The 14,192-nt window shown below is 41.0% G+C and overlaps 1 pseudogene; it reads left to right on the top strand.

Moving 5' to 3' along the window:
• The first annotated feature begins 12,954 nt into the window (after nucleotides 1-12,954).
• LOC147002569 (small ribosomal subunit protein uS5-like) lies at nucleotides 12,955-13,615 on the top strand (annotated as a pseudogene).
• The last annotated feature ends 577 nt before the right edge of the window (nucleotides 13,616-14,192 follow it).

Genomic DNA, 14,192 nt, shown 5'->3' with positions numbered 1-14,192 from the left:
CTTTTAAAAGTTATTTATTTATTCTTCTCTTTTATATTACATCCCAACTGTAGCTTCTCCTCCCTTCTCTCCTCCCAGTCTCTTCCCCACTCTCTCCCAGATCCATTTCTCCTTTGTTTCCCTTCAGAAAAGAGCAGGCCTCCCAAGGATATCAACCAAGCATGGCATAACAAAATGCAGTAAGACTAGACACAGCATCTCATATCATGGCTGGACACGGCAAACCTAGGAGGAGGAGAAGGGTCCCAGAAGCAGGCAAAAGAGTCTGAGGCAACCCCCACTCACACTGTTAGGAGTTCTGGGATAACACCAAGCCACACAGCCCTGGCATATCTACAAAGGACGTTGGTCTCACCATGCAGGCTCCCTGATTGTCCCTGTTCAGTCTCTGTGACTCCCTATGGGCCCTGCTTAGTTGATTCTGTGGGCTGTTTTCTTGTGGTCTCCTTGCCTCCTCTGGCTCCTACAATCCTTCCTCCCTGTCTTATGTGGGATTCTTTGAGCTCTGCCTAATGTTTGGCTGTGGGTCTCTGCATCTGCTCCCATCAACTGCTTGGTGAATGTTGATATTTTATACACTTTATCCCTGTGTCTTATAATGGTCGAAATTCAGTAAATATTATGTTTGCAAACTTTATAAAAAAATATAGCATGCAAATCTAGTGGCTTGACAGCTTATAAGTTATCAGCCAAAGGAATAATTTTAGTGTGAAAATATTTTTTCGTTATTTATCTGAGTTTATTAATTTCTCAAAGACACCGGCTATGCAAAAGTAGCTCTAACTTGCAGATACTCTGAGATGCTCAATAAACTTACTTTATTAAAACTAGAGGCGGCATAACCCTTTGCTTACTTTACACATTACTTTTTAACCTGAACCAAACTCTCCTATCTAAGACAATTTGAAAGATGTTAGAAATTCAAATCCACTGACATTGACCTAAAATGCAGTAAAAATCCCATTTTCTAAGGTTGAACATATGCTTATTTTTTTGTTGGTATAATTGAATCCTGCAGCCTTGATAGGAAAGATTTTATTTTTTTTAGCTCATGTTAGTTGTTTTGAAGAACACCTTGCAACTTTAGCTTTTTCACACAATTTTCTTGCTTCATATTAATATATGCTGTCTGGTAATGCAAATGTATCATGTGATTGTTATTTTTATGAACCCTGTATATGACCTGGCTTTTAATACATTTTGCCATTGAAATAAACTTATCCTTCCATGTCTTTATCTTTAAAAATTGTATTTTATTTTGCAATGCAGAACATAATTTTAATTAAAAAGGAAAAGGTGGAACTTGATATTGAGGACCTGTCTTATTTCAGTTTCTCTATCTATATGAACAATCTTTAAATGGATGTTTACTTGTATTTCCTTATTCAGTTACATGGAACATCCTCACGCCAAGAATTAATTCCTGTCTGCATTCTTCACATATTCATAACATGATTTCCTGTGTGTGCATGTGTGTGCATGTACATGTACATGTGTATGCTTGTAGGTGCATGTGTATGCACACCTGTGTGCATGCATGTGCATGTATGTGTGCGTGTATATATATGTATACGTGCGTGTTTGTGTGTATGTATACGTTCATGTGTACATGTGTGTGTGTGTGTGCATGTGTGTGTGTTTGAATGTCACATGAGCTTTCAGGTGCATAAACCCATGTCTTCACATGTGCAAGACTGGGCAGAATCCCCTCAGGTTTTGAGACAGGCTCTCTAACCACACTTGAAGTGCAACACTCAAGCTAGACTGACCTGCATGCAAACACCCAGGGTCTGCCTGTCTCCACCCCCAAACACTGTGGCCACATTCACTTGGCTATGCCTGACCTTTACATACATGCTGGGCACGAGTGCTTTTCTTAGGAGGTGCAGAGACAGGTGTATATATGGAAACGGTCGTTCCCAGTGTTGTTACTGCTCTCGTTACATGCAGCTGTAAATCCTGGGCAGGATGAAGACAGATCACATTTGCGGACTTTAAAGAGTGAACATAGCCAGATACATATGGTGGGCAAGAAGACCCGAGTTTGAAGTATCATTGGTATGTGGAGAATTCACCATTTTTGCTTCTTGCATCCTTGACTTAGACTCCTAACAGCCCTAGACTCATGAGTCCACAGCAATATGGACCCACACTTTCAGGATAAGCCCTCAAGTGCAGACTCAGGCCAGGGCAGCAGTCTCCTGGGAGTGACAGTGACCATGGCCAAGTCTGGTGGGAAATTCAAATTCTGAGAGAAGAGAATTTCGTCTATGGTTAGAACGGTCTCCCAAGGCTAAGGCAGATATGTATTGTTAGCTTTCTCCACGTGTCTTACCCCAAGTAGCTGGGGATTCAGTGTCAGGAAATGAGTGCAGAGGACTGCAAATAAAGCTTTAGTTCATCTGCTGGAGGGCAGAGAGAGATAGGTGCTGGGAAGTGAAAGCTAGGGGCAGACAAAACAAGGAGCGGAGCCTGGGAAAGGAACTCTGGAGTTCACAAGTTTTTGAGCTCTCTCCAAGTAAAATATTTAAAGAAATATATTTGAGTAGGTGTTATTTATCTGATTTTCTTTTTAAAAAATTTTAACATTATTATAAGAATAGCTGCAAATTAAGAATATCACCCAATAATGCCACTACCATTATTCTTGCTATCTAAAAGAATTTAGGATGGGTCAGACACTGGCGCTGTCTATATGGTAACTAATTTTATCTGCACAACAAAGTGATAGAGTGGGCCCCATGTCATTGTCATTTGACAGAATATATATCTAAAGCCATTATCTTGTTCTTTACACTCGTGTCACAGAATGTCAAGAACTCTGGTCAATACTTAAAACTGGAAACTATTAAACTCTGAATATGCTTTATTTTTCACAAATATACACACCAAAAATAAGGTTAAATAAGTAAATTAGGAAGTAATATAACACCCAATAACAGATTAACATCTGCAGTACAGCAATTTCCTCCAAGACTGAACTATACAGTCCTACAGGGAAGCTCCGTGAACCAGAAGGTAAAGGACTCAAAACAGCCTCAGGAAGTCCCTGAATCTGACTAGATTCTCTGGGCCCCAAGAGAAAATAGTTAAAGGACACTCTCAGCCAAGCCAAGATGCAAAGAAGACTCTAAGACCAGACAAACTGCCTAAAAGAAGCAGAAACCAGCCCAGCTGCCAGGGTCAGGCTCACACCAACTGAGTAACTAAGAAAGAACACATTCCAACCACTTGAGTGGCCTCTAGCTGTGCTGTGTGCTCCAAGTTTTCAGCTTTTGTAACTGTCACCCATGCTGGGAGAGGGTTGGAGAGGCATCTCTTTTTTTGAGGTATTCTGCTCTTTATCCATATTCCTGAAAGTAACCTTTCACCCATATTCCTGTAAATAACCCCAATAAAATTCATTGGTTCTCCAAGTTTGACTTTGATGGAATACTCCTCTGTTCTGTCATGGAGTCCCTATCTGGTATGAGATGTGTATTGCATCTCTCCAGGGAAAGCCTAGCCACACTTTTAATAATAGACTATAATAACAACATACTGTAATAAAACAATTTAAAGTATTGGAATGTACTGAGTTTTCCATCCAATATTTGAAACTCAAAGTTTACTGCTAGCAATAGTGTAGACATTAAACCAGACACTGAGGGGTATGGGCGACTACTGTACTTCCTGGGTTGTAATGTGGGACTGCTGTACTGTGCTGAATTCTAATGCTAGTTAACATTTGGCAATCTTTTCAGTTTAACAACTCTAACTACAGGGAAGTTTATAGGCAATACTGTTGTCCCTGCTCTGTGTAGCACAGATATACTCTCCTGGTGAAGCTGAGGCTGAGAACCCAGAGTCTAATAACCTCAGTGGAATAGCATCAAGGTTTTTGCAGTATAAGGCCCTCAGTTTAAGCCCAAAAGTCTCCTCCCATCTTGAGTCGTGATAATTGATTTCCAGCAGAGCATTCCACTTTTGTCTTCTACCTCATCCTCTCTGTTAGAAATACTTTGATCAGTTACTTGCTTGACTGAAAAAAAATGGTCAGAAATGCTAGGATTTACTTTCTGGTTTTAAAATCCAATTCTAGTCATCCTTAGCTCACAGTGTCTCCCCCAACTAGCTGAGAATCACTAATCCTTATTTAGTCACGCGTATCCACTGTTCCTGCCCTTGTTGCTACATAAATTCGACACTCTTGATTAGGTTATTATAATGATTTCTGTATGCTAATTACCAAAGCCTGGCTTCATACAGCAATGTGTGCTCAGCTCTTTTGTGCATTTTCATTACAAATGAAGGAGTTGAGTTTGTAGACATAGCTTATGCAGTGTTTGCACATTTTGTGAGTGGGGATGCTAGGATTTGAACTCAGTTCCAACTGCATCTGAGTTCCTAGACATGAGGACTCCTGCTTGTTGGCTGGATGAAGAACAGAGAAGAGACAGTTCCTTGTTCAACACTGCAGACATAGCTCACATACAAATCTTGTCTCCGGGACATATGTGCATCTGGGACACTCTGTTGGGAAAAACTTGTGTTGTTTCTACCCCTTACCCCAGGACCCGAGAGAGCACAGGGCTCCGCAGTGCGCTCGCCAGGCTGACCAGCAAAGGTCGGGTGTTTTCCTCTTGCCTTTGGTTTAAGACCAGTTGCTTCTCTCATGTTTTCCCTTTATTTGCTGATAAAGAAAAAAAAATAAAAGAGCAACAGATGTGAAGACTTAATCACATTGCTTAATATTACGGGGTGATATGAAAACACGGTTTTCTTTATCTGGACAGATGGAGTTTTATAAAGTCATCATGAATACGCTCCTTTGTTAGACGTGCAGAATAATTGTGCACCAAATTGCAGTGTGCTTTCTGAAAAGGTCATCTTGACCTCCCGATGATCTCTTTAGGCAGCTCATGATCCTGGTTTCAATTTGTTTTCCTTTAAAGAAAAATGTTTAAGGGAAACCAGAGTTGTCTAGAGATTAAAGTTTTGCTACTTGCCATAATTCACTCTTAGTTCTTCTGAACACTTATTTTTCTTTTTAAAGTTAGCTAATTCTTCCTTGCTTATGTCTTTCGGATTTCAAGAAGTAGAGGGTCTTTAAGACTATACTTAGCATATGCTCAGTAGTGGATGAGATAATTATCCCTTTGGCATATCCGTCATAACACTGAGTATGTATTTCAGGATGCCTTAAACTGCAGACGCTGGGTTGATGTGAGGAAATTTCAAGCCGGTGAACTGATTTGGAATAGTTAGTCCATCATTAAATAGGAATTAATCAGCAAGGACTGAAAGGTTCAAAGGGCTACAGTGGAAGTGTTACAGTGTGTTACAATGATATAACACTGGAATTAATGTAGTTTAAGCTTTGTATATCCTAATAATGTTTTGAAAAGTAGTATGGCTATTTTAGTCTTATGAATATGGTTTGTGGTTTATATAATACATGTATAACAATTGCCCACAGTGTCAATAAATAGTAGATCACTTTTAAAAAATATTTCTAATTCATTATCCATGAAGATAACACAAAGACGATTAGTTTTTTAAAAAGTCCTTATATTAGGTGTACTTTGAATACAAATTTTGTTTTGGTAGCTTGTGTTTGAAAATACCACTTTCTTTAAAATCATAGCGGAGTAAAGTATCTGAAGTCTTTAAACCTAAATCACAGATTTGTTTGAGCTTTGTTAGCATTTCGAAGCCTTCTGACTAGACTTCTGACTCTGTTTTACAATGTGAATATGTGTCGTTTTGTAGTGGACACAAAGAGAAGAAATTCCAGCTGTATATATAATTTGCATATCTTAGATCCTTGGCGTATTGTGAGGGGTTATAATAAGTGAATTGTAATCACTTATTCATTCCAATTGGGGATCACAGTGTATTTGAAAGAGTGCAGCATCTGAAATTGACCCGTGCAACCAGAACATCTCGGCTCAGATGGAGGATTAGTCTGTGAAGCATTGTGAGAATTATTCATCAACAGTTCATTTTGGGCTGGGCACAGTTCTAAGTGTTTAAGACATGTAACCTCATGAATCTTCACAAAAAGCTTTCCCAACAGAGGTCAGTACTGATTAAATACCACTGCGCGTAAGTATTTCTCAAGTGGTAAAGCCAAGAGGCAGAGAGGTTGAGGAGCTTGCTTTACACACAGAAAGTGATCTAGGTGACACTGAACTCTGGGATTTCCCCCACCGGCAACACTTTTAAATATTTAATTGAATAAATGTCTCCCTTAAGACTGAGATTTCGATCTAGGAAATAGACCTTTTCTTGGGTAAGACAAAGTTCTAGATCCTTGCCAGGCAATGTCTAACTAGTCTGGAATGTATATCTTGAGGGTCCTCAGGTCCTACAGTTTGTTTAGCTATGGTGGAGGTTAGTATAATTCTGTGCCGAAGTCATTTTTCACTTTAGCACTTTTGTTTGTTTTTAATGAAGATGGATAAAATCATTTTCTTATGAGTTGTTCCTAAGAGTCCTATGAGAAACAGCTGTAGCCTTCTCTTCTCTCACGTGTTCATTAGCCACCTCACTCATTCAGTGCTTTCTTCTCTGGGTCACAGTCCTAACTCTCATTTATTACCACTTATTACTTTCCAGTGAAATTCAACACCCCGATCACCCCAAACTTCACCTTTTTTTCCATCTACATTTCTCTTATGCAAACTTACATGTGGAAAGATGAAATCGACCAGCTGAACTGGAAATGATGGAGGTTCATTTTTCATTCCACCTTGTAGTGGAATGAAACATGCTTGGCTTAGGGAACAGGGCTATTAGGAGGTGTGGCCTTGTTGGAGGAAGTGTGTCACTGTGGGACTGGGCAATGAGACCCTCCTAACCATGTGGGAGGCAGTGTCCTAGTGGCCTTCAGATGAAGATGTAGAACTCTCAGTTTTGCCTGCACCATGCCTGTCTGGACACTGCCATGCTCCCACCTTGATGATAATGGACTGAACCTCTGAACCTGTAAGCCAGCCCCAATTAAATGTTGTCCTCTGTAAGAATTGCCTTGGTCATGGTGTCTGTTCACAGTAGTAAATTGAAACTAAGAGACACATCACACATGTAAGATGGGGCTTTACTTAAATGTAAACTTCATCAGAAAAAAAAAAATCAGGCCACTGAGAGAATGAGAATTGTGATATACGGTTAGATAAAACCACTTCCTTTCCAACACTTCCTCCAACAAACCCACACCCACTCCAACAAGGCCACGTCTCCTCTAATAAGGACACACCTCCTAATAGCACCACTCCCTAAAACTACTTCATCTGAGGGTTGGGTTCCTGGACAAGGTCTTCTTGTGCTGGACCTTCCTTGGTAACCTTATGTCAAAGTTCTTAGTCATAATCGTGCCCTTCCTATATAAAACATGATTTTGTGATGGTCCTAGGGATTTATCTCAATTAATATTCACGGAAATATTTGTGAAATAAAGTTCTTTCCGATTCTCGTCTCTGCTCTTTTCAATGAGAAATATTCCTTAAAGCTACAAATGCACTTGAACATACCCATCGAAGGTGCGTTTTGTTATGTTCTGTAAGTGCCCACAGAGCTACAACTTTTTTTTTTTAATATTTTTATTACATATTTTCCTCAATTACATTTCCAATGCTATCCCAAAAGTCCCCCATAGCGCCCCCCACTTCCCTACCCACCCATTCCCATTCTTTTGGCCCTGGCATTCCCCTATATTGGGGCATATAAAGTTTGCAAGTCCAATGGGCCTCTCTTTCCATTGATGGCCGACTAGGCCATCTTTCGATACATATGCAGCTAGAGACAAGAGCTCCAGGGTTCTGGTTAGTACATCATGTTGTTCCAACAATAGGGTTGCAGATCCCTTTAGCTCCTTGGGTACTTTCTCTAGCTTCTCCATTGGGAGCCCTGTGATACATCCAATAGCTGACTGTGAACATCCACTCCTGTGTTTGCTAGGCCCCGGCATCGTCTCACAAGAGACAGCTATATTTGGGTCCTTTCAGCAAAATCTTGCTAGTGTATGCAATGGTGTCAGCGTTTAGAAGCTGCTTATGGGATGGATCCCTGGATACGGCAGTCTCTAAATGGTCCATCCTTTCATCACAGCTACGAACTTTGTCTCTGTAACTCCTTCCCTGGGTGTTTTGTTCCCAATTCTAAGAAGGTGCACAGTGTCCACACTTTGGTCTTCCTTCTTCTTGAGTTTCATGCGTTTATCAAATTGTATCTTATATCTTGGGTATCCTAAGTTTTGGGCTAATATCCACTTATGAGTGAATACATATTGTGTGAGTTCTTTTGTGATGTGTTACTTCACTCAAGATGATGCCCTCCAGGTCCATCCATTTGGCTAGGAATTTCATAAATTCATTCTTTTTAATAGCTGAGTAGTACTCCATTGTGTAAACTTTTTAATGTTGGTTATAATACTATACACTGAGATTTATGGAGGGAGCTAAAGCCATCTTATTAATAAGAGTTCATAATTACGTAACACCGTAAAGGACATTTTCGGGCAGACTGATTCACCCTTTCCATCAAAACATCATATTGGCTCTAAGACTTTGGCTCTAAGAGCTTCTAGCTTTGCTTTTCTGATGAAGTCTGCACTTAAACAAGAAAGGAAGTTCCACCTTCCATGGATGACACAGTATAAAAAAAAAATCTCTGAGGCTTTCCTGTTTGGCTGGTATAAACTCCACGCCTGTGTTTACCTCCAGCTTCTCCTGGTTAGGGGGTGTCCATTTGCCAGTCATAGCTAACATACTTTCTTGAGGTGTCTTTGAACAAAGTCCTTTTGCGACATGCTGTGTGTATTTACTTTGAATGACTGTGAATTTTAAATTTGGATTAGGAAGTTGATAACACGACTGAAATTAATGTCTCTTCTCCATTTTTAATTTAGAGAAGCAGGATGGAGTCCAAATGGGAAAGGAATTGAACATAAGAATCTTCCAGGTTAACTGGGAAGTAGCCCAGAGAAACTGGGCTATCGGGTAGGATCTAAGCACTGTGTTGTGCTTCGTTTTCTTGAACGCTGGCTTCCGGCACCATGATGCAACTGCTATCTGTCTTTATTTCCCTACTGTGGTTTTTGTGGGCACTTTGCTTTAGAACTGTGTATTGTCTGGAACCCTGTGAGGATGAAACGACATTTTCAGGTTTGCAGTAGTGGCCAGGATCTGTCTGCGTTTGTGATATTGTGTATAGGATGCTTTCTCTAGCTGCTATTATGACAAAGTGAATGCTCCCTTAAGCTGGTTAAGAATGGCGTCCATGCTCCACTAAGGGAAAATAATGAAACCATTAACAGGTTAGTTCAAATTATGTTCCTCTCCCTTTGCTGGTCAGCCAGCCCTGTGTGATTGCCTTGGTTCTCAATTTTATAATGAAGTTAGTGAGTCGGTACCTGAGAAGAGACATTCAGGGTCAGCGGGATGTTTCAATAAACCTCCTTCCTCATAAGCAGAAACTGCTCAGTATGATTCCCAGAAGCTATGTGAAGAGACTAGAAATATTGTCACATGCTTGTAGTTCCAGGATGGAGAGAAGGAGACAGGCAGGGGACTCCTGCAGCATATTGGCCAGCTTGCCTAGGCTACGTGAAGAAACCATAGGCCAGGGAGATCCCTGTCTGAAACCCAAAAGCTGGAAGATGCCCAAGAAAGAACTTGAGAGATTGTCCTCTGCTGTCTGCACATATGCACCCTACACACATGTACACATCTAGTGAGCCATGCACACACACACGCGCGCGCACACACACACACACACACACACACACACACACACACGCACACACAATCTATATGTTTACTGGTTCACAGAAAACAGATGTGGTTATGAAATGATAGCTTTGGCACCAACAGGTCAGACTTGGTGGTATACATCTTTAATTCTAGCAGTCAGAAAGCAGAGATAGGTAAGTCTCTATGAATCTGAGTCTAGCCTGGGCTACCCAGAGGGTTCCAGGCCAGCCAGGGCTACCTAGTAAGACTTTTAAAAATAACAACAAAAATCATTTTTATTTGTTATTGTGAGTAAGGTCTGGGCTGATGTAGGTCATGGAATTGTGAACCAATGACAGGTAAACAGCTTATCTGTATTATTTCTTAGGATGCATATGCCACAGGGTTTGTAAAATAATAGAGTATATTTACATCACCCCTTTTATCATTAGAAGGCTGAGGTTAAATAATACTAATGGCTAACACAAAATTCCTTAACTCAAGTTTTGAGGTGCCTAACTTACTTAATTCTATTGACAGATTACTGTTCTTGGGTGTGTGTGTGTGTGTGTGTGTGTGTGTGTGTGTGTGGTGTTTTTGTTTATAGCAATACCTTCCTAAAGCCTATATGAAAATAAGACAAAAAAAAAACCTTTTTAGTTAGCTTAAAGAGGCTGAGGCAGGGCCAGCCTGAACTATGTAATGAGTTCCAGGACAGCCTGGGCTACAAAATAGAGCTCCTGTCTCGTGTGTGTGTGTGTGTGTGTGTGTGTGTGTGTCGGGGGAGTGAGAGTGGGAAGTTTATAAAGAGTTCAATTTCTAGTAATACATTTATTTATGAGATGAAACTGCTCAAAGCAATGTTAAAACCATCATTGGGTGAAAGGTCCCAGGGGCTCAGAGTGGTTGCTTTCTAAGGCTTTTCCCAAGCATTAATGTTAATTTTGAATTCATAATAATAATAAAAGGAAATTTGTGTCCTATTGTCAGATATTATTAACTACTAATATGATAAACTGTTTTTAATTAACCAGAATACCCTCTTGTAATTACCAAACACAGACAATTTTGTTTAGTTCTGAGTAAAGCACAACAGCCTGCAACTGCCGTAGAGGTCCTCGCAAATTTTCCTGCCCCTGGCCTCCTGACCTTCCCACAATTCCCTCTTTATGCCCCCTTCACATCTCTGTCTTTCTTGCCTTCTGTAAGAATCTGAACCAACACAGTACTGCAGATGCAGGGAACAGGCTGATTTGATCGCACACCTTCCTCTGCAGCTCTAAGGTGGCCTGTGCTCTTTCTATGGATGATTTCTTACTGTGTGGGGGTCTCTAACTGAACTAAAGTACAAGTGTTACCATTTCTCTACCTTTTTAATGACAGAGTGGAAATGCTCCAGTGTCTCTAGAATTATCTATTGTTTTACAGAGAGAGTAACAATTTAGAATTGAAGTTTTAAGAATAGATAAAGTGAAATATTTAATATCACTTAGTAGGTCTATACTAGTGTGTGTATAATCACACTATTGATGGGTAGATGGGGCTTGGTGAAGGAATAGGGAGGAGATGCAGGCATGAAGTTAGTACAAATATTTGGCCAAGTGACTCTGTCTGCTCTCTGGTTTTAGCCTTAGCCTCTTCTATCCTCTGTAGCTTTTCCAGCCAGTACATCCCCAGTCACCTCCAGCTAAGCATTTCCTGCCAGGTAGCAGGGAGACAGGAAACACCATGTGCTTCCTGGCTCGGGTGGTGGCACATGACCATAGGGCAGTCAGTAAGAGCAAACGCCCAATGCTGCCTGGGATTTGCTGACCTGGTCAATGACACTGTGCAGGATGACAGCACGATGACCCAGTTACGTGTCAAATTTCTGTCTCCACTCTATTATTGACTCCTGGGAGCACACTGTAGCATTCTTCTGACATCCAATTCAGTAAGTCAGAAAGGACAACTGTAGATTTGTTCAGGGAAGAGAAAGGTACACCCTGCTTAGAAGCAACGGGGACAGGGACGTGCAAACATTCTTTTGTCTTAAGGTTAGGTGAAGCCATTCAGGAGTCACTTGACAGAAGAAGAGCATTGAGGATAACTGTGGAAAGATCACCAGGCTCATGAGGAGGAGAATAGTGTACTTAGTCATCTTAGCTAAAGAAGCCCTTATAGACTCAGCTTTGAGGCAAAGGGAAATATTTATGAACGGGAGTCATGAACTTAGATACATACAAGGCTCCTAAATATTACATAAAGTCGCATATTTTATAAGGCAGAGCATGACTATGAGGAAAGACATAGTTAAATTATTTTAATGCAGATTTCTCATCAACTATGAGAAGAGGGTCTTGACTTCTATAGCCTCCCGAGGATGGCTACCTTCCTCCTCTCCCTGCTCTTGTGAGGATGAGGTGGCATTGAGATTTTGAAACAGGAAGTTTTGTTTCCAAGTGTCAGACCATACACTGAAAATATTGAAGGCAGGGGTTCAGATGAGATGCGTCTGTGTAACTGTGTTCTCAGTTAGTCAAGTCACGTGGGCTAAGTTAGTCAATCAGCCCAAGCTCTAGTTTCCTTGTCTGCTAAGTGGGCATAGATATTAGTGCCTGACATGCAGGGCATCTGTCAGGGTTCAGTGGGTGCGGCACGGTACAGTGGTAGGACTAGTTCATGTTGGCACATGTTCAAAAGGACAGACTAGAGGCTTACTGGGAAATCTCACTACAACACTGTAGTTATCACTCCATTGTTCACAAATGGGCTGGTTGTGACCATTTAAAGTTCTTCATTAAATTAGCAGCTTATGATGGCTTAATCCAAATGCATGATTGGTGTAATGGGCTCTTAGCACAGAATGCTGTTTGAAGCTTTGTCTTGGGAATCAGAAAGATGAGATTATTCCTTGCGTTCTGAGTTAGAAGCCTGACTGAGAAACTTAGGCAAGTGCCTCTACATGATAGGGAAAATACAAAGAAATAGATTTTAATAGAAAATAGATAGAAATAGAAAATAAAGTAAACAGACTTTTCTATTTTGTCAACAAATATTCATTTTTAAATAATGGCAAGTGAAGTAAAAGATAAAATTGGGGATGTGATGGTGTGTGTTGGCTATCAGTCAGTGTTATGCAATTTAGAGTGTGAGCTAAGCCTAAAGTCTAAATTATAATATTACTAGACAATTAAAACTCATATAAATATAAGCGATTTAAAAATGGGCAGGTAGTTTCTTCTTCTACAGGAAAATGCCAATGGCGGATTATGCTGGTGCACCAGGAACACCAGAGGATCTGGGGGAGGGGAGGCGGGTACGGTGTTGGGCAGGATTAGGAGGCAGCAGGGCCCATGGAGGTAAAGACAAGATGACAGGAGTGGGTCCCCGTCACCAAGCTGTGCTGTCTGGATAAGGACATGAAGGTCAAGTCCTTGGAGGAGATCTGCCTGTTCTCCCTGCTCATTCAGGAATATGAGATTATTGACTTTTTTCCTGGGTGCAACCCTAAAGGATGTGGTCGTAAAGGTCATGCCAGTGCCGAAGCAGACTCGGGCTGGCCAGCAGACCAGGTTCGAGGCTTTTGTAGCTAATGGGGACTACAATGGTCACAACAGTCACATTGGTCTTGGTGTTAAATGCTCCAAGGACATAGCGATTGCCACCCCAGCGGCCATCTTCTTGGTCAGGCTCTCTATTGCCCCTGTGCGGAGAGGCTATGGGAATGGAGTGAGGGACAAGATAGGCAAGCCCCACACAGTTCCATGCAAGGTGACAGGCTGCCGTGTTGCTGAGTGCCTCTGTGTTGGTGTGTCTCAGTCCTGCCCTGAGAGAAACAGGTATCGTCTCTGCCTCTGTTCCCAAGAAGCTATTGATGAGGGCTGGAACTTGGTGACTGCTACACATCAGCCAGGGACTGACTGCCACCCTGGGCAACTTTGTCAAGGCCACCTTTAATGCCATCTCTCTGGAAAAAGACTGTGTTCACCATGTCTCCTTACTAGGAAATTAACTGACCATCTTGTGAAAAACGACACCAGCTTGTTCAGAGGACCCAGGCTCCAGCTATGGCCACCACATAAGCATACTTACACAATAAGAATAAGGCGAATTAAACCTGTTTTAAAAAAGCTGGTAGTGCATAACAGTCTTCAGGTTCAAAGTCAACAATGATATCTGTGTTCATTTTAGAGTACATGGACCTTTTTTCCCTGGTGTTTTATTTTCCTAATATTTGAAAATAAAACTGAGAGAGTAAAACCCCAAAACGAAGCTACTCTCTGTAACTGAAGGTTAACCCTTAATTAAGCAAGAGTGTTTAACTAATATTTTATTCACCTCTACAAGATTGGTATTTTAGAATATTAACTAGCAATTATTCTAAACTCATAAGAGATGATTTTGACAGAAATCCCCATGATTTCTGTGTCACACACACATTTGATGCAAGCCGTCGTGCTTGTGTGGCTAACTTACAAACACCAAGTATTTGAAGTC

This window comes from Mus caroli, unplaced genomic scaffold (genome assembly GCF_978045245.1).
Source record: "Mus caroli unplaced genomic scaffold, Mus_caroli_1 scaffold_9, whole genome shotgun sequence".
Taxonomy (NCBI): domain Eukaryota; kingdom Metazoa; phylum Chordata; class Mammalia; order Rodentia; family Muridae; genus Mus; species Mus caroli.
Note: the sequence above shows the minus strand (reverse complement) of the source record. Positions and strands in the feature narration are given on the sequence as shown.